Raw genomic sequence first — 19251 nt, forward strand, 5'->3', positions numbered from 1 at the left:
CTTCTTCTTTAAAAGGGAGAATATGGAAGATCTTCTTCTCTCTTGTTTCGGAGCCATCTTTGACGTTAACATCAAGTCTATGTCGTGCTCCATTTTCTAGACGGTTGTTTTAGATTTCTGCTTAATGAAGCAAGAGAAGTGAAATACCAGATAATATTTTAAATTTGTCAGAAAACAAATTTAAAACCCATGTAAAGCTTACTTTATGTAAAAAAGCTTATTATAAGATTAATGATTACCTAAATGATAAAAATGTCTGATATTGAATGTGTTTCTCTAGTCTCATTGATTTGAAATATGTGTTGCTGTTGCAGTTTCTTGTCATTTCTTCTCCTCATCCATAACACCTTGCGAAATGACGTATATATTCAAAAATGTTACATTGACCTTCAAGTTAATCCATGATAAATACGTTTAATGAATGATTCTGAATAGAATATAATAGAATTTATAATTTATATTTAATATTATTGTAATTCTAATAAAATCATTCATTTGTGAAAGCTAATCCCGGCTACTGCAAAAGCTGTTTTATTCTCTGGACGATTTTTTAGGAGACAGCAGTGCCTAATTCGTGAGGGTTGTTCACTCAATGAATGCCTTAACCGAATGACGAACAGAACTGAACTAGAACGACTATATCGATTATTATAACGGTCGAATGAATCATTGGATGTTTCGTGTCATTGTTTTTCTTTTTTATTTTATTTCTTTTTTCTCTTTTTTGTGTATTGTTTGTTTTTTTGTGATGTGTAATTTGGATAATGACATTGTAAATCATTATATTATTATTTCATAATTAATGTTTTTTTTTTAATTAAAATAATAATTGGTTATTGATTTATTACAAGAAAGTGTCATGGACTCATGGGGCGTAATTAATGTTAGGTACATGATTAACTTTCAAATTATGAATTTTATTTTGTTTAACTATCTGCATGTTATATTTTGAATAACTAAAAATGTAGACCAAACGTTAAATGCTGACCATCTGCAAACTGTAATGCCATTTTAATTGCAAATAAATGGGTGAATATCAAAATGTGTCGAGTTTGGTGGCGAACTGTCATATATTTTTTTCGTGAAAAATTGGGGAAATTGGGAATTGAAAAATTCCTTTTTCATGTCGGATCCGAGGATCCTTTTGGATCTTTTTCATGTCGGAACCCAATTTTTCACGAAAAAATAATATGAAATTTCGCCACCAAACTTGAAATTTTGAGATTCACCCAAATGATTATGAATTATGAATTGTTTCCTAGACTATGTGAGACAGTGAGGCGCAGTAGACATGACGAAGACGTTGTTGGAGTACAGTCATAAGCAATATAATGTACCCACTTTAGGACTCTGTCGCACTAACATATTTGACATTTAGTGAGACTTACAGTTCAATTTGTCAAAAAAGTTCATGTGACATGGTACCAAAGTATAAAGTAAGTAAGTAAGTAAAATCTTTATTTCCTCTACAAATAATAAAACACATGGATACATAAATACATACAAAAATAAAATATTTGTAGAGGCTGGAGCCTAAACTAGGATACCCTGTGTTTTAGGACTCCAGGCCTCCACCCCCAAAAAGTCATGGTCAAGAAAAAATAACAAAATATAAAAAAATAAAGTTTTTTTTTTAAATTGTTAGACTAAATCATAAAATATTTTTTAAAAAGAAAATATCCAATCTATAAATGCTTGTATGTGTATGTCATGTGCGTGCGTGCGTGCGTGCGTGCGTGTGTGTGTGTGTGTGTGTGCGTGTGTGTGTGTGACATACATATTAATGCTCTTTTTAAGGACATCTCCAATTTAGTCAATGTAAGTCCTTCTAGGTCTTCCTCTGCCAGCCCTACCATCAACTATCGCTTACATGACAAATACGTCATTAAAAAAAAAAAGACAAATGAGGAATTACGACTAACCTACAGAAGACCTTATGGGTAAGTAGCAATCAGTATACTAAAATCACGCCAATTTCAAATTGGGGTAGGCAAAGTAATTTTTGTGATTTTTCCCTACCGGGATTCGAGCCTGGGACCTCCGGACCGTGTGCCTGCCCAACCACTGGACCACAGAGGTCGTTCATCCATCATATACATGTTTACAACTGTTAATTTAAAGTACTATTTATTGTGTGTGTTTTTTTGCGTCCTCTAACATAATGGACTAATGTTATGGGCGATAGGCTGATCCCTTATCACCATAATGTTCATCATATCCATCTTAGGACTTCGTATCAACAGTGGCTGCAAGTTGTCTTTGATTACTTGTGGCTCTGCCCACCCCATTTGGGATTACGGGCGTGAGTTTATGTATGTATGTATGTATGTACTATTTATTTCATAACGAGTAATGCTCAATTATTCATTGCGTGGGAAAAATTGTTGTCCTTTATCGTGTTATTGTTGAGAGCATGTTGATTGGAGGGAATTGCTTTAATGATAGTAAAGTTGCTGTTTGATGCCGGGTCTGCATGACAACAGCGCCGCGCGCGCCGCGAATTATATCGAGCTACCGACCAATAAACGATACGAATTTTTAGCTAATAAGTACATAAATACATAACATAACATAAACGGCCTATATATGTCTCACTGCTGGGCACAGGCCTCCCCTCAACCAACCGGAGGGGGTATGGAGCATACTCCACCACGCTGCTCCACTGCGGGTTGGTGGAGGTGTTTTTACGGCTAATAGCCTTAACGTGCCCTCCGAAGCATGGAATCATCTTACTTTTTCGGACAATCAGGTGAGTCAAGCCTGGAAATACATAACGCCTATTTCCCACCGGGGTAAGCAGAGACTATAGAATTCCATTTGCTTCGGTCTTTAGCTTATATATTTATATAATCAGTTATGTATGTATATGCGTGTATTGTATGTATGTGTGTAAATATATTAACCCTTTCACGGGCGGAGACCATGGGTCATTGATGGTTTATAATAGATAGTATGACACCTTAGAATCGCGACTTCATTAGACGCTCTGTCCTTGAAAGTGTTAAGTATGTTTGCATCTATGTGTATGCCTCTCGATCGTTTTAAGTTATATTGCAATATTATTTACTTATACCTATATTACACCGTCCCCGTCTCCAATATGTAGCAAGTTCATTCAACCCTAAGGTTGCCTGGAAGAAATTGTTATATAGCAATAAGGCCGCCGATTTTACTTCTCTTGTCACATTTGTAATTGTTTTTAGTGTTGTGTTTGTGTGTGCAATAAAGCGTTTTTGTATTGTATTGTATAAATGCGAAGCAGAGCTCGGTGGCGCAGCGGTAAACGCGCTCGGTCTGCGATTGTTGAAGTAAAGCAACTTTCGCAAAGGCCGGTCATAGGATGGGTGACCACAAAAAAAAAAAGTTTTCATCTCGAGCTCCTCCGTGCTTCGGAAGGCACGTAAAGCCGTTGGTCCCGGCTGCATTAGCAGTCGTTAATAACCACCAATCCGCAGTGGGCCCGCGTGGTGGTTTAAGGCCCGATCTCCCTATCCATCCATAGGGAAGGCCCGTGCCCCAGCAGTGGGGACGTTAATGGGCTGGTGATGTGTATAAATGCAAAACAATATATAATTATTATTATAAAAAAAAAAAAAAAAAAAAAAATTAAAAAAATACAAAAATTATATCTACGTAGATGGACGGCATACGGCTATTGGTCGAAGGCCATGCAGAGCCGGCTACATATTCAAATCATTGACGACTCTGTGGTCCAGTAGTTGAGCGATGTGCTCACGAGCCGGAGGTGCTCAGTCCCGGTGTCTTTTTTTTTTTTTTTTTCTTTTTTTTTTTTATTAGGCACATCAACAGTACAAACAAACAACAATTAATAAAACTTTCTTAAGGCTAGTACTAGTGTTTGCACCAATTACAGACGTGCACAACTTATGTAATTAACATGTATGTAGAATTTATTGTTTGACGTATCTATCATATTTTGTCGGTAACATGGCCGGCCATGACGTGTCGGTGAGTTATGGGTTGTGTACTAGGTTCAAGATAAATTATGAAATTCTGATTACTAAATAAAGAAATATCTAAACCTTTCGAAAAAATAAAAAAACAGAATGTAAATCCACCACAGGCTTCGTCAGTACCAACATTCATATTAAAAAAAATAAAATAAGGGAAAGCATATTCAATTCATACATAATAAAATCCGCACAAGCTTCGTCAAAATAAAAATGAATGAATAAAAATGAATAAATGTAGGATTTGTTTAAAAAAAATAAAATAATAAAAAATTAAAAAAATATTATGAATAACGTCTTTTTATCATAAATTCTATTCTATTCTATTCAGAATCAGAATCATTCATTCAACGTAATTATCATGGATAAACTTGTTAAAGGTCTACGTAACATTTTTGAATTTACGTCATTTCGCAAGGTGCAACGCATATTTTAAATCAATGAGACTAGAGGACCACATTCAATACCAGACATTTTTATCATTTAGGCAATCGTTAATCTTATAATAAGCTTTTTTACATAAAGTTAGCTTTACATGAGTTTTGAATTTATTTTCTGACAAATTCTATATATTATCTGGTATTTTATTGTAAATTCAAATTCAATTCAAAATTCAAAAATATCTTTATTCAGTAGGTAACATAGTTACACTTTGAATCGTCAATTTTTACATAACGAACGTCTCATCCGCCTAAAACTACTGTAAAAAACGTATACATAACCCCAAAAAAGGTAAATTTAATTTACCTGATCTAGAATTTTGAATATTTTATTCTATACTATTTCTATAGTGATATTTTAAGTGTCCTTGAATCCTAATACTTGTTTATCATAGTTGACTTCGTCAATTATCATTAGTACCTACCTACTCTGTACTAAACTGCTAATTGGTGTTGCGCAAGAGTTAACAAAAAACATGTGACACTCCCAACATAACATAAACTCACGACTATATCCCAATTGGGGTAGTCAGAGGTACGGTCACGAGCATTAATATGTATACACTTTGGTACCATGTCACATTAACTTTTTTGGCAAATTGAACTGTAAGTCTCACTAAATGTCAAATGTGTTAGTGCGACAGAGTCCTAAAGTGGGTACATTATATTGCTCATGACTGTACATCCATTGTAAGATGAACTGGACCACGGATGCTGTTACACGATACCATACACTAGGTAATGGTAGCCCAGTTGGTAGAGCTTGCCTGTTACTTTGAGGTCGCAGATTCGAATCCAGCTTTTTTTTTAAAAAAAAACGTGAGTTATTGTAGGTTTGCCGCAGATGGCATTAACTACTTGGCCGGACAAATGGGGAGCGCTGAAGGCTCTCACCCGGTACAACGTTTAAGACAACAGGCCTGAGGGTGCCCAGTTGGGCGCGAACCTCGGCTCAGGGCGTCGTCTGAGAGGAAGAATATTTGAAAAATTCGAATCCAGCACAGGCCTAAACAGTCGAATTTGTTTTCGAATTCATGTTTGGATTATAAATGATTATCACGTGCTCAGCGGTGAAGGAAAACATCGTGAGGAAACCCACATCCCCGAGAAATGCATATTCGGAGGTATGTGACCTAAACTGTATTGGGCTGGTTTTCTCTACGGTTGGAAGGTCAGTCAGGCGGTCGCCAAAAAACCGGACCTGTCAAATCTTCAGGTTAGGTAAGCGGACTTTGTGAAAAACGGGATAGTGCTAGGGAGATGATATTATGCTTCTATGCTGTTCTGGGAGCAAATAAAAAACATAGAACACGTTCAGCTGCTTGTCTTCCCGGGCATGTCGTAAAAACCGACAGAGGGATTGCGTCCTCTAACATGATGGACTAATGTTATGGGCGATAGGCTGATCCCTTATCACCATAAGGTTCATCATATTCATCTTAGGACTTCGTATCAACAGTGGCTGCAAGTTGTCTTTGATTACTTGTGGCTCTGCCCACCCCATTTGGGATTACGGGCGTGAGTTTATGTATGTATGTAGATGATATTATGATAAAGGCCCTTTATAAAGGCCCTTTTATAAAGGACACCACCACCATCGTTGACCAGTCCACACACTCAATTATTTGTATTTCTCGTGAATGTTGTTTTTAATATTGTCATATATTTAAGGCTTTAATGGTACAAAATAAAGATATTAGTATTATTGTATGGTATGTCTTTTTCATATCAATTTGGAATCGTAAGTTCTCGTATAAGGGGCCAATGTGTGTCAGCCTCCGTGGTCTAGTGGTTAGAGCGTTAGGCTCACGATATGGAGGTCCGGGTTCGATTCCCGATGGGGACATTGTCGAAATCACTTTGTGAGACTGTCCTTTGTTTGGTAAGGACTTTTCAGGCTTGAATCACCTGATTGTCCGAAAAAGTAAGATGACTCCGTGCTTCGGAGGGCACGTTAATTGGTCCCGGCTATTAGCCGTAAAAAAACCTCCACCAACCCGCATTGGAGCAGCGTGGTGGAGTATGCTCCATACCCCCTCCGGTTGATTGAGGGGAGGCCTGTGCCCAGCAGTGGGATGTATATAGGCTGTTTATGTTATGTATGTATGTAAGTCAAATTACTAGTTATGTGACAAGCTAGCAAATACGCACAACTCATACGTGTGTGGTGCAGAAACACGATATAAACTCAGGTTGTCTAATCGTTTCTGTCGCCTTGACCGCGATACTGTCGCGTGAACTTTAATATCACATCATATCGCCACCATATGGCACAGAATAAAGAACAATAGAGTAGTTTATATCATTTTCAATAAGTGACTTTCCAGACTACGTTCCCCAAAAACAAAATAGATGGCGCTGTAAAGATTTAACGTGATAATTACCTATTTTCTCATTACTCGGGTACGGTCACGAGCATTAATATGTATACACTTTGGTACCATGTCACATTAACTTTTTTGACAAATTCAACTGTAAGTCTCACTAAATGTCAAATATGTTAGTGCGACAGAGTCCTAAAGTGGTACATTATATTGCTCATATGACTGTAAATAATTATTCAAAAATACAATGCAATGGCAGAAGCATATATACTTCTTCTATCGTGTGGGTTGTGAGGTGGATTACCAACCTCATCAACCCTGGTGTCAGGGTTACTATTGAGCCGCCAAATGCCCCTGACATGACTCATGTAACGACTACGCACTTACATCAGTAAGTAGCAACCGGGACCAACGACCTAACTTGCCTTCCGAAACACGGACCATCTTACTTTCGGACAGTCGAGTGATCAGCCTGTAATGTCCTGAACAAACTGGGGATCACAAAGTGAATTTTGTGTTATGTCCCCACCGGGATTCGAACCCGGGGCCTCCGGATCGTGAGCACAACGCTCAACCACTGGACCACGGAGGCCGTCCGTGAAATCAGTTACTATTTACTAAACGTCAAAACACGAAATTACTATGAGACGTCATAGAACATAAACATACATAAACTCACGCCCGTAATCCCTAATGGGGTGGGCAGAGCCACAAGTAATCAAAGACAACTTGCAGCCACTGTTCACGTCATAGAAAAACGTGATAAAATGTCAAAATTATGAATACATACATACATGGGTCGTTCTTCTTTTTTATCGACAATAAAAAGACATTTTCTCGATTTATCGGATTTAACATCTTTAAAATTATAACGACAATGGTGCTAATTCCTGTAAATACCATCTAATTTTATTTTAAGTTATATCTGTCCTTTTCTTATCCGCCGAAAAGGAAAGGGACGGGTAATCGACAAGCATAAAATTTATGGAACACACGTCAATTTTAAGCACAAATCTAAACCAACCGTCTAAAAATTTTACGTCAGTCAATAACCCGACACATTAATTTACTCATTCTTCCTAAAATTAAGAGCTGTGAATCATCCGTCCCTTTCCTTTTCGACGGATACGAAAATGACGGATATAACCTAAAATAAAATTAGGCGGTGTCTGCAGGAATCGGGGCCAATAAATATTTTAAAACATCATATAAAGATGTGTCTGTAGAGGACTATTTAGTGGTTCTCTTTATCTTGGTAACATACTTTTCTTTGCAGGCGCATTCCAAAAAATATTGTGACAGAGTGGCCCTTTTCATCGGAGACAGCATTTCAATTTACCACTCTGTCACATAATTTTGTGAAAAACGATCAAGCTACGTTAATAACTAATTGAGGAACCGATTAGTATTTTGCTTGTATTTTGAGTATAATAAGATAACTATATTTTTGGACAATCAAAACATGAAATAAAATTCTAAAACATAACTTATCAGAAGCAGAACGAAGGACAGATCATTGTCGATAAAAAAGAAGAACAACCCACATACATACATAAACTCACGCCCGTAATCCCTAATGGGGTGGGCAGAGCCACAAGTAATCAAAGACAACTTGCAGCCACTGTTGATACGATGTCGTAAGCTGGATATGGTGAACCTTATGGTGATAAGGGATCAGCCTATCGCCCATAACATTAGTCCATCATGTTAGAGGACACAATCCCTCTGTCGGTTTAATTATGACTACATTTTTTATTAAAATTCATTACTTATATAAGTTAAATAGAAAAAAGGAAACGTTTTTTATCACCTTTAGATCTGTCTTCTTTATTTTTTGTCTTTGTTTTGTATTGTTTTAGTGGAAATTTGATATGATGTTGTTGTCTTTTTTTTTGTGTGTGGCGTCCTTTTATAATAAACTTTTTCTATTCTATTCTAGTAATCAGAATTTCATAATCTATCTTTGACCTAGAAAACTACACAGTTGTATGTGCAATATTATCTTGATGGCTCAAGCTGAGCAGAAATGAACTTAGCTAAAAATAAACGTATTATGTTTCGCTGTTTGAAGGTTGTTAGGTGGTTGAGATGTGTTGATTTGTCGGGAAAACCGACTCGGGCGATATCATAATCGGAATTGAACTCACTAGCTTCAAAATGCTGAAAATACTTGAAATAAGAACCGGAACCGGAAGCAAGAGAAGTGAAATACCAGATAATATTTTAATATTTTAAATTTGTCAGAAAATTAATTTATGTAAAAAAGCTTATTATAAGATTAATGGTGCTAATTCCTGTAAATACCATCTAATTTTATTTTAAGTTATATCTGTCATTTTCTTATCCGCCGAAAAGGAAAGGGACGGGTAATCGACAAGCATAAAATTTATGGAACACACGTAAATTTTAAGCACAAATCTAAACCAACCGTCTAAAAATTTTACACCCGTCAATAACCCGACATAGTTAAGTAGACAGCACGTCAAACGGATTGCATACCAGCGACGTACCTTTTGATTCGCCCGGGTTATTCATTCATTTACTCATTCTTCCTAAAATTAAGAGCTGTGAATCATCCGTCCCTTTCCTTTTCGACGGATATGAAAATGACGGATATAACTTAAAATAAAATTAGGCGGTGTCTGCAGGAATCGGGGCCAATGACTACCTAAATGATAAAAATGTCTGGTATTGAATGTGTCCCTCTAGTTATTAAACAACTTGTAATGTTGGTGGTTGGTGGTTGTTGTTGTTAACTTGTTGTTGGTTGCCTGGAAGAGATTGCTACTTAGCAATAAGGCCGCCTATTGTACTAATTCTATTTCTCTCTTGTTTTGTATTTTGTTTTTTCCTGTTTGTGCAATAAAGTACACTTCTCATCAAAAAAATCGAAACACTTCCGTTTTCATTGTTTCTGTCCGAATTTAACACAAAAAAGAATTCATACGAAGAAAAAAAATACATAAATGTATAGCTGGCAGTTTGGCCATTACAGTAATAAGCGAAAATTCTAAATTCAAAATTAGAATTTCATTTGTTTATCTTATAAACGAAATGAATCACTGTTTTGAGACAAATGTGTGTTTAGGGTTGGAGTACATTTAGCGTTTAAAAACTAAAAATTGGCGCCTATCCTTAAACTTTTTGTTTTTTATTTCAATACTGTGACTTTGGGACGTCTGAAAAAAGGTTTTTTTTCTAAAACGTATGGATACTTCGCCCACAGAAGCCGCCCAAGTTGTGGCATTGCTGGATTCTGGCCTTAGTCAGCGTGTTGTGGCTGCAAGACTGCATCTAAGCCTGTCATCTGTTCATAGAGTCTATAAACGTTATCGGGAGACTGGTTTGTTCACGCGCCGTTCAGGATCTAGCAGGAATCGGGTCACTTCTGAGCGAGATGATCGATTTATTGTAACAACTTCTTTAAGAAATCGACGCCTTAACGCTTTTCAACTGCAGCAGCGGCTTCGTGTTGTACGAAGGGTGGCTGTAAGTGACTCTACAATTAGAAGAAGGTTGAAGGATCGTGGACTGGTACCGCATAAGCCAGCAAATGGGCCGAAATTAACTGCAGACCATCGAAGAGCGCGCCTTAACTTTGCACGTGAGCACCTAAATTGGTCATACCTACAGTGGAGCAAAGTTCTCTTTTCTGATGAGTGTAAAATTATGTTGTATGGTAACGACGGAAGGAACAAGGTCTACAGAAGAGACGGAGAACGCTATGCACAATGCTGCATTGAAGAAAAGGTCAGCTATGGTGGCGGTTCGTGGACGGTTTGGGGAGGAATCAGCGCCGACGGTAAGACAGAGCTTGCTTTCGTGTCTGGGCCACGTCTGCCTGCACTAAACTGTCATCGGTACGTCGAAGAGTGTCTCGAGCCTCATGTAATGCCCTATGCACATTTTATTGGCAACGGCTTCATATTCATGCACGACAATGCTAGGGCTCACACCGCGGGCGTCGTACGAGATTATCTTAACGAAGTCGATATCTCTATTATGGAATGGCCAGCAAGAAGCCCGGACATGAATCCCATTGAACATCTGTGGGATGAATTAAAGAGACGAATTCGAGCAAGAGATCCTGCCCCAGAAACACTTAGCCAGCTGCAAGATGCAATCCAAGAGGAATGGGACAATATACCACAGCATGTGATCGTGACTCTCATCCGATCGATGAAGAACCGTATGGAAGCAGTAATTAGAGCTCGGGGAGGGAATACAAGTTATTAAATAAACGTTTTTTAGCTTTTTTTTCATTTACGTGTGTTGTTTTATCCATTTCCTTTATACTCCATACGGAATAAAAATGACTCATTTAACAAAATACGAAACCTATGAAAAATTCATTTAAATTTAGAACATTAACATTAAGATTTGATAAGCTCATATTACTCACTATTAAACGACATTTAACATTTATTCCTAAATGTACACATTTTTCTGATAATCCTGACAAAACGTAAACTTGCAAGGTGTTTCGATTTTTTTGATGAGAAGTGTATTTGTTATGTTATGTTGTAATGTATACCCTCACTGGTTTTTAAAAGATGTGTTGCTGTTGCAGTTTTTTGTCATTTCTTCTCCTCAGCCATAACACCTTGCGAAATGACGTAAATTCAAAAATGTTACATTGACCTTCAACAAGTTTATCCATGATGATTACGTTGAATGAATGATGCTGATATGGTTTAGGCGCATAATGACAAAAACGCAAAATGACAGATTCGTAAAATGACAGACGTTAATAGTAATATCTGTCTCTGTTTACCCCGCTTTATGTTTAAAAATCTTGGTTTTTTCGCAATCGGCCGTAAACTTTCCGCTAAGCAACTTAAGCGTGTGTGCTCAGTGATTACAGAGGAAGGTCGCCGTACAACCGACAAGAGTTCTAATCCGAGATAAGCACGGCCAAACAATGAAGCAATGAGTAACACAGATAAGATAAATTGTGTTTGCATGTTACGTGTTTCAGACACGTTTTAAACACACATAACAATAACAGAGACCCTTTTTTCGCATAATGTTGTTTGTCCTATTTTAATTAGGCATAACCCAACCACCAAGGCAAGCTCCACCAACCCGCAGTGGAGCAGCGTGGTGGAGTATGCTCCATACCCCCTCCGGTTCATTGAGGGGTGGCCTGTGCCCAGCAGTGGGACGTATATAGGCTGTTTATGTTTATGTTATGTCAGTTTTCACTAACACAGTTGGTTCAACCATTATAGACGGCGATACGGCTCACCTATCACGTTGGTCTAACAGAAAGCTCGGTGAGGCGTGGGTACTTAGTTCATCTTGCGATGGATGTGCCTCTGACTACCCCCATTGGGATATAGTCGTGAGCTTATGTTGTCTATGCATGTCTGGTTAACATCTGTATTGCAAGCATTAAATATACTTTTCAAGAGGCTATTTCAAGATGTTTTAGTTATAAATAACTTACGTGTATTCGTGATAACCCTGTTCGAACGCGCGACTTACGTGTGACTTATATTGTATAGGCTATTTGTATGTATGTTTATGTATGTGTGTATAAATATATGTATTTATATAATGTGTATCATCATCAATTTAAAAGCCACGCTCTTGTCGGTGTAGCATTTTCCATTCCAGTCTATCGAAGGCCAATTCCTTGACTTCCCTAATAATGTGTAAACAAACAATGTGTGTAATGTGTGTGTGTGTGTGTGTGTGTATGTGTGAGTTGTTGTTGTTTGTTGTTGTTGAGTTGTGGTGTTGTTGTTGAGTTGTATTGTGTTGTTGTTGTTGAAATGTTTATCTACTAAGATTTGTGTCCGGTTAATAGCAATAGGCTCGCCACCTATTATTATATGGGACAAAAATATAGCTGGCGCAGAGTGGGTGTATCTATACACCTGTGCCTACCCCTTTAGGGTTACAGACGTGATACGTGTGTTGTCAGATACGCGTCATCGCCCCTAGCATTATCCCGTTTCTCACAGGGTCAGCCCTAACCTGAAGATTTGTCAGGTCCGGTTTTTTACAGAAGCGACTGCCTTGACCTTCCAACCCGCGAAGGGAAATCCAGCCCAATACAGGTTAGGTCACATACCTACGAAAACGCATTTTCTCACGGTGTTTTCCTTGACTTATGGAAATACTTGTCCTATGACGTCATAAACAAAAGTGGTCAAACGTCGTACTCATTGTTACTTAATTCATAAATAAAATTCGAAAATAAGTCGAAAAGTAAAATGATACTGATTTTTGATCATCTTAGACTGGCTTCTATTTCAAGATTAGCATTTTATAATTTATCTTTTACGCAGTCAGGTAACTATTAGATAGTTTGAATTATATGCCTACTTAACAATAAACCTGGGTTCGGTACCAACTCATATTTCTTCATATAACTTGTGTGCAAAAAAAATGCTTGGATATGCATTTTTTTTATTTCATATTACTGTCACATTCATTTTCACAACTTAATGACATCACAACATATCATAAACACTTTAAAACCACATTAAAACACAATCACACATTAATTATCTAATAAAAAACGTATTACTTTTATTAAAGCATCGTGTGTTATCTATAACGTGTATGATAAAACACCCATTCGCGCGCGCGTTCGATAAAAGACTGAATTTTAAAAAGTTACGCGCGCATGGGCGTACCATATGGTTACGATAATGGCGGTAAATACGTAGATACTAAATAGGTTATAATGTACTTCGATATAATGTTTTATTGTTGTTTTAAATAAATAGTAAGTAACACAATAGCGGAGAGGAATGCACGAATGAACGCCAGTAATCCCAAATGGGGTAGGCAGAGACAAAAGTACTTTCACATACAGGTTTGTTAGGTTTTTTTGACGTGACTTTTTGTAAATTTGCCGTCGATGGCATTAACTACTTGGCCGGGCAAATGGGGAGCGGTGAGGGCACTTACCCGGTTATATCCCAGGGTGTTAGTGACATCCTATCGAATATTGAGGGGGATGATTCAGCTCATGATTCTGAGTTTATTTAAAGTGAAATTCCGTCGCAAAATTCATGTTTTTTTATGTTTATTTTAGATTATTTTCACCTACAAGTTACGCTCCGCACAAGCGTACAGGTAGCCATATAGGTACGGATGGGTGTTAGTGACACCGTAACGAACCGTAACTTCGAGGGATGATTCAGACCATGATTCTGAGTTGATATCAAGTGGAATTTCCTGGTGGAAAATTCATGAAATTTTTTGCGTTTTTATTATTTTCAGTTTTATACTTAAAAAAAAAAGATTTATACACAGTATGGATGATTTCGACCATGATTCTAAATTTGTATCAAGTGGAATTTCCTGATGGAAAATTAATGAAAATTTTAGTGTATTTTTTTTATTATTTTCAGTTCTATACTTTAAAAAAATATATTAAACACAGTATGGATGATTTAGAATTGAAACCATGATTCTGAATTGGTATCAAGTCGAATTTCCTGGTGGAAAATCCATAAAAAATTTAGTGTTTTTTTTATTATTTACAAAAAAAAAGATTTATACACAGTAATCTACAGCGGTTGAAAATGTCACACAACATTTTTAAACAAAATTATCATACATTCGCCACGAACCCTAACATCAAGATGCTAAACAAACAAATAACTATAACCTCTACACATGAACAAATAGGAGTTTGTTTGCCTTGCATGTGTGAAGTGGTTTGTCACACGGTCAATATCGTCGCCTTGCGAAACCTATGGAAGCGCCTTTTTGAAAAAAATCACTTGATGTTTTTTTGTTTCTTATGGTGAGCCATAGTATCCCAGTTGGTAGAATGTCGCAGATTCGAAGCACAGGCCTAAACCAATAATAGTCGAATTTATTTACGAATTCACGTATGGATCATAAATGATTATCACGTGCGAAGGAAAACGTCGTGAGGAAACCCACATTCCCGAGAAATGCATTTTCAGAGATATGTCACCTAACCTGTATTGGGCTGGTTTTCCCTTCACGGGTTGGAAGGTCAGACAAGCAGTCGCTTCTGTAAAAAAACCGGACCTGTCAAATCTTCAGGTTAGGTAAGCGGACCCTGTGAAAAACGGGATAATGCTAGGGAGATGATGAACCTATGATGTTATTTTCTTCAACAAAACCTCATTTCAGCTTTCAGGCTTACCTATAATACACTTCTCATCAAAAAAATCGAAACACTCCCGTTTTCATTGTTTCTGTCCGAATTTAACACAAAAAAGAATTCATACGATAAAAAAAAATACATAAATGTATAGCTGGCAGTTTGGCCATTACAGTAATAAGCGAAAATTCTAAATTCAAAATTAGAATTTCATATGTTTATCTTATAAACTAAATGAATCACTGTTTTGAGACAAATGTGTGTTTAGGGTTGGAGTACATTTAGCGTTTAAAAACTAAAAACTGGCGCCTATCCTTAAACTTTTTGTTTTTTATTTCAATACTGTGACTTTGGGACGTCTGAAAAAAGGTTTTTTTTCTAAAACGTATGGATACTTCGCCCACAGAAGCCGCCCAAGTTGTGGCATTGCTGGGTTCTGGCCTTAGTCAGCGTGTTGTGGCTGCAAGACTGCATCTAAGCCTGTCATCTGTTCATAGAGTCTATAAACGTTATCGGGAGACTGGTTTGTTCACGCGCCGTTCAGGATCTGGCAGGAATCGGGTCACTTCTGAGCGAGATGATCGATTTATTGTAACAACTTCTTTAAGAAATCGACGCCTTAACGCTTTTCAACTGCAGCAGCGGCTTCGTGTTGTACGAAGGGTGGCTGTAAGTGACTCTACAATTAGAAGAAGGTTGAAGGATCGTGGACTGGTACCGCATAAGCCAGCAAATGGGCCGAAATTAACTGCAGACCATCGAAGAGCGCGCCTTAACTTTGCACGTGAGCACCTAAATTGGTCATACCTACAGTGGAGCAAAGTTCTCTTTTCTGATGAGTGTAAAATTATGCTGTATGGTAACGACGGAAGGAACAAGGTCTACAGAAGAGACGGAGAACGCTATGCACAATGCTGCATTGAAGAAAAGGTCAGCTATGGTGGCGGTTCGTGGACGGTTTGGGGAGGAATCAGCGCCGACGGTAAGACAGAGCTTGCTTTCGTGTCTGGGCCACGTCTGCCTGCACTAAACTGTCATCGGTACGTCGAAGAGTGTCTCGAGCCTCATGTGATGCCCTATGCACATTTTATTGGCAACGGCTTCATATTCATGCACGACAATGCTAGGGCTCACACCGCGGGCGTCGTACGAGATTATCTTAACGAAGTCGATATCTCTATTATGGAATGGCCAGCAAGAAGCCCGGACATGAATCCCATTGAACATCTGTGGGATGAATTAAAGAGACGAATTCGAGCAAGAGATCCTGCCCCAGAAACACTTAGCCAGCTGCAAGATGCAATCCAAGAGGAATGGGACAATATACCACAGCATGTGATCGTGACTCTCATCCGATCGATGAAGAACCGTATGGAAGCAGTAATTAGAGCTCGGGGAGGGAATACAAGTTATTAAATAAACGTTTTTTAGCTTTTTTTTTCATTTACGTGTGTTGTTTTATCCATTTCCTTTATACTCCATACGGAATAAAAATGACTCATTTAACAAAATACGAAACCTATGACAAATTCATTTAAATTTAGAACATTAACATTAAGATTTGATAAGCTCATATTACTCACTATTAAACGACATTTAACATTTATTCCTAAATGTACACATTTTTCTGATAATCCTGACAAAACGTAAACTTGCAAGGTGTTTCGATTTTTTTGGTGAGAAGTGTATATAACATATGATAACAGCCTCCGTGGTCTAGTGGTTAGATCGTGAGCCTGATCTGGAGATCCGGGATTGTCGAAATCACTTTGTGAGACTGTCCTTTGTTTGGTAAGGACTTTTCAGGCTTGAATCACCTTATTGTCTGAAAAAGTAGATGACTCCGTGCTTCGGAGGGCACGTTAATTGGTCCCGGCTATTAGCCGTAAAAAACACCTCCACCAACCCGCAATGGAGCAGCGTGGAGTATGCTCCATACCCCCTCCGGTTGATTGAGGGGAGGCCTGTGCCCAGCAGTGGGACGTATATAGGCTGTTTATGATGATCATGATAAATTGATACCACAAATTGAAACTTATTTGTCTAATGCGAGGTTTTGTTAACAAAAATCTTAAACGAATTTGATTTATCAAAAGGGCGTTTTCGTGGTTTTCACCGCGGTGTGGCGAATCTTTCTCATTATGTTGCAAATGTTTTGGTATCTTATCTTCTTGCTCTGGTGTTTTTCTTTCCAAGTCAAGTTAAATACAAAAATAGAATTCAAAAAAAGCGAGCCATCTACAATTTCAAGCTTATTTCATCCCAATTTCAACCGCTTCCATCCCTATTTCAAGCCTAAGTATTTCAACTAAATTAAAAGCATATTTCATCCCAATTTCAAGCCGCTTCTATCCCTATTTCAAGCCTAAGTATTTGATCCCAATTTCAAGCTTATTTCATCCCAATTTTAAGCCGCTTCCATTCTTATTTCAAGCCTTAGTATTTCATCCAGATTTCTAGCATATTTCATCCTAATTTCAAGCCTAGGTATTTCATCCAGATTTCAAGCTTATTTCATCCCAATTTCAAGATTAAGTATTTAATCCCAATATCAAGAAGATTTTAACCTAATTTCAAGCTTAGTTCATCCCAATTTCAAGCCTAAGTATTCCATCCCGATATCAAGCATATATCATACCAATTTCTAGCCGTTACAATTCCTTTTCAAGCCGACCTCTACGGACCACTCCTCAAACCCCTCACCGTCAGTGTACAAGTCACCAGTGACCGTCATACCAGCCACATATCCCTGCTGCGCAAGCGCACGCTCGCCGCGACTCTCGCTCCTCTTCGCCTCGAAGCACGCAGAGGGGAGTCGCGTGTAGTCTATAAGACCATACTTCTCCGGAGTATGGGGGAAGACCGGCCTAGAAGGTATTTTTGGGGTTTAGGGTGGGAGGTTTTTTGGATGGTTTTGATCTGAGCGTAGCTAAAGGTGTTTGGATCAAGATGTCGTGGTCAATGATGACTGAAGTTACTGTGGTCCTGTGTGCTAGCAATTAGGACGTGTCTGCAAGAATCTATAACCTAACCTAACAAAAACGACGAGGCTATTGGCCTTGTATCCTATGACACTCCCGTGACGAAGACGCATCTAACGACACCTCATACATCAAAATCCATCAAGCCGTTTAGGCTACATGAAGCCACAAACCAACAGATATACAGACATACATACACTCGAAAAACATTACCCTCCCCTTTGGCAGTCGGGTAAAAATTACGTGAAAATTAATACAACAAAAAGTGGCCAATTAGCTATTAGATATCGACTTTTTTGATTTCCCTCGTTATCTTCAGCGTTTATCGCTATAGATTCAGTAACTCAAAAGACTCGACTAACCTCTGAAACCCAAAGTCGCAAGCTTCATCGGTCGACGACGAGCTATACCTCCGGAACCTTTCGATAGATGGCGCTGTCTTCGTTATAACTATATTGTCAGGCGTAGTACAAATCACTTCGGACGGCGAAGCGGAGATCGCCTGGCTCCTCTTCTTTTTTGGCAATTCGCATTTGAGGAAATCGTCATTCTCCGAGTCCGTTTTCGCCCCAGACGACCGCAGTTCGCTAATCCGTTTGCAAGTCAAAGATTTTGTTGTAGACGGCGTCGAACTGCGGCGTTTAGGCATAGACGTCATGAATTTGAACAAATTGTCTTCGAATATGCCGGCCGGCGATCCGATTTTGTCTTTCACCTTTTTGTCTCCGAGAGGCAAAGGCAACTTAGGCAGGTCAAAGCATTTTAAAACTGACTTCTTCGCTAGCGAATCTACTTTCTCTAACTTCAAGGGGCTTGACGCTAGACTTTTTGATGAGATTTTTTTAGCCTTAGGCTCGGTTAAGACTCTGACACTTGAAGTAGTATGCGTTTGACGTTCGAAGCTCTCTTTCTTTCTTAAGAAATCGAGGAATGAGTGGTCTTTTCTCTCGTTCTCGCTTGGGGTGTCGCTCGAGGTATCCTTGTCTTTGGATAGAATCTCTATTGACTCGACGAATTGCGCCCATTTTGAGATTTTTCTTGGTTTTTTGTTGGTTGATGTTCGCTTGCTAGGGCTGTAGCGCTTAGGTGAGTAATCCGACACACACATCAAAGGAGTGGGTGTTCTACAAGTTGACACTTGAGATAACTTTAGCACTATATTTAGCGATAATGTAAAGTGATTTTTAGCAATACGGGAGAGGTAAGGATAAGAAAAAGAAGTGGTTAACTTACAGTTTTTAAAATGGCTAAGTGTAAAATCATTTGTAAATCCTTAAACATAAATCAAGATGGTTTCCGTAACATGTTAAAACATTCGTATCGTAACTTACTTTTTACTAAAAAAACATTAAAGTTTTAAGGCGATAAACGAAAAGAAACTGTCAACGTGATAAAATTTTGTCACTGTCATTTTATCGATTCCGACGATATAATTAC

At 38.2% G+C, this 19251-nt stretch overlaps 1 protein-coding gene across 1 annotated transcript in view; it reads right to left on the reverse strand.

The window, feature by feature from the left end:
• The window catches only part of LOC126379710 (oxysterol-binding protein-related protein 8), a 41997-nt gene that overhangs the window by 15598 nt on the left and 7148 nt on the right, over nucleotides 1-19251 (reverse strand). The gene's annotated exons all lie outside the window — the stretch shown is intronic.

The sequence above is a fragment of the Pectinophora gossypiella genome, chromosome 29, assembly GCF_024362695.1.
Source record: "Pectinophora gossypiella chromosome 29, ilPecGoss1.1, whole genome shotgun sequence".
Classification (NCBI taxonomy): Eukaryota; Metazoa; Arthropoda; class Insecta; order Lepidoptera; family Gelechiidae; genus Pectinophora; species Pectinophora gossypiella.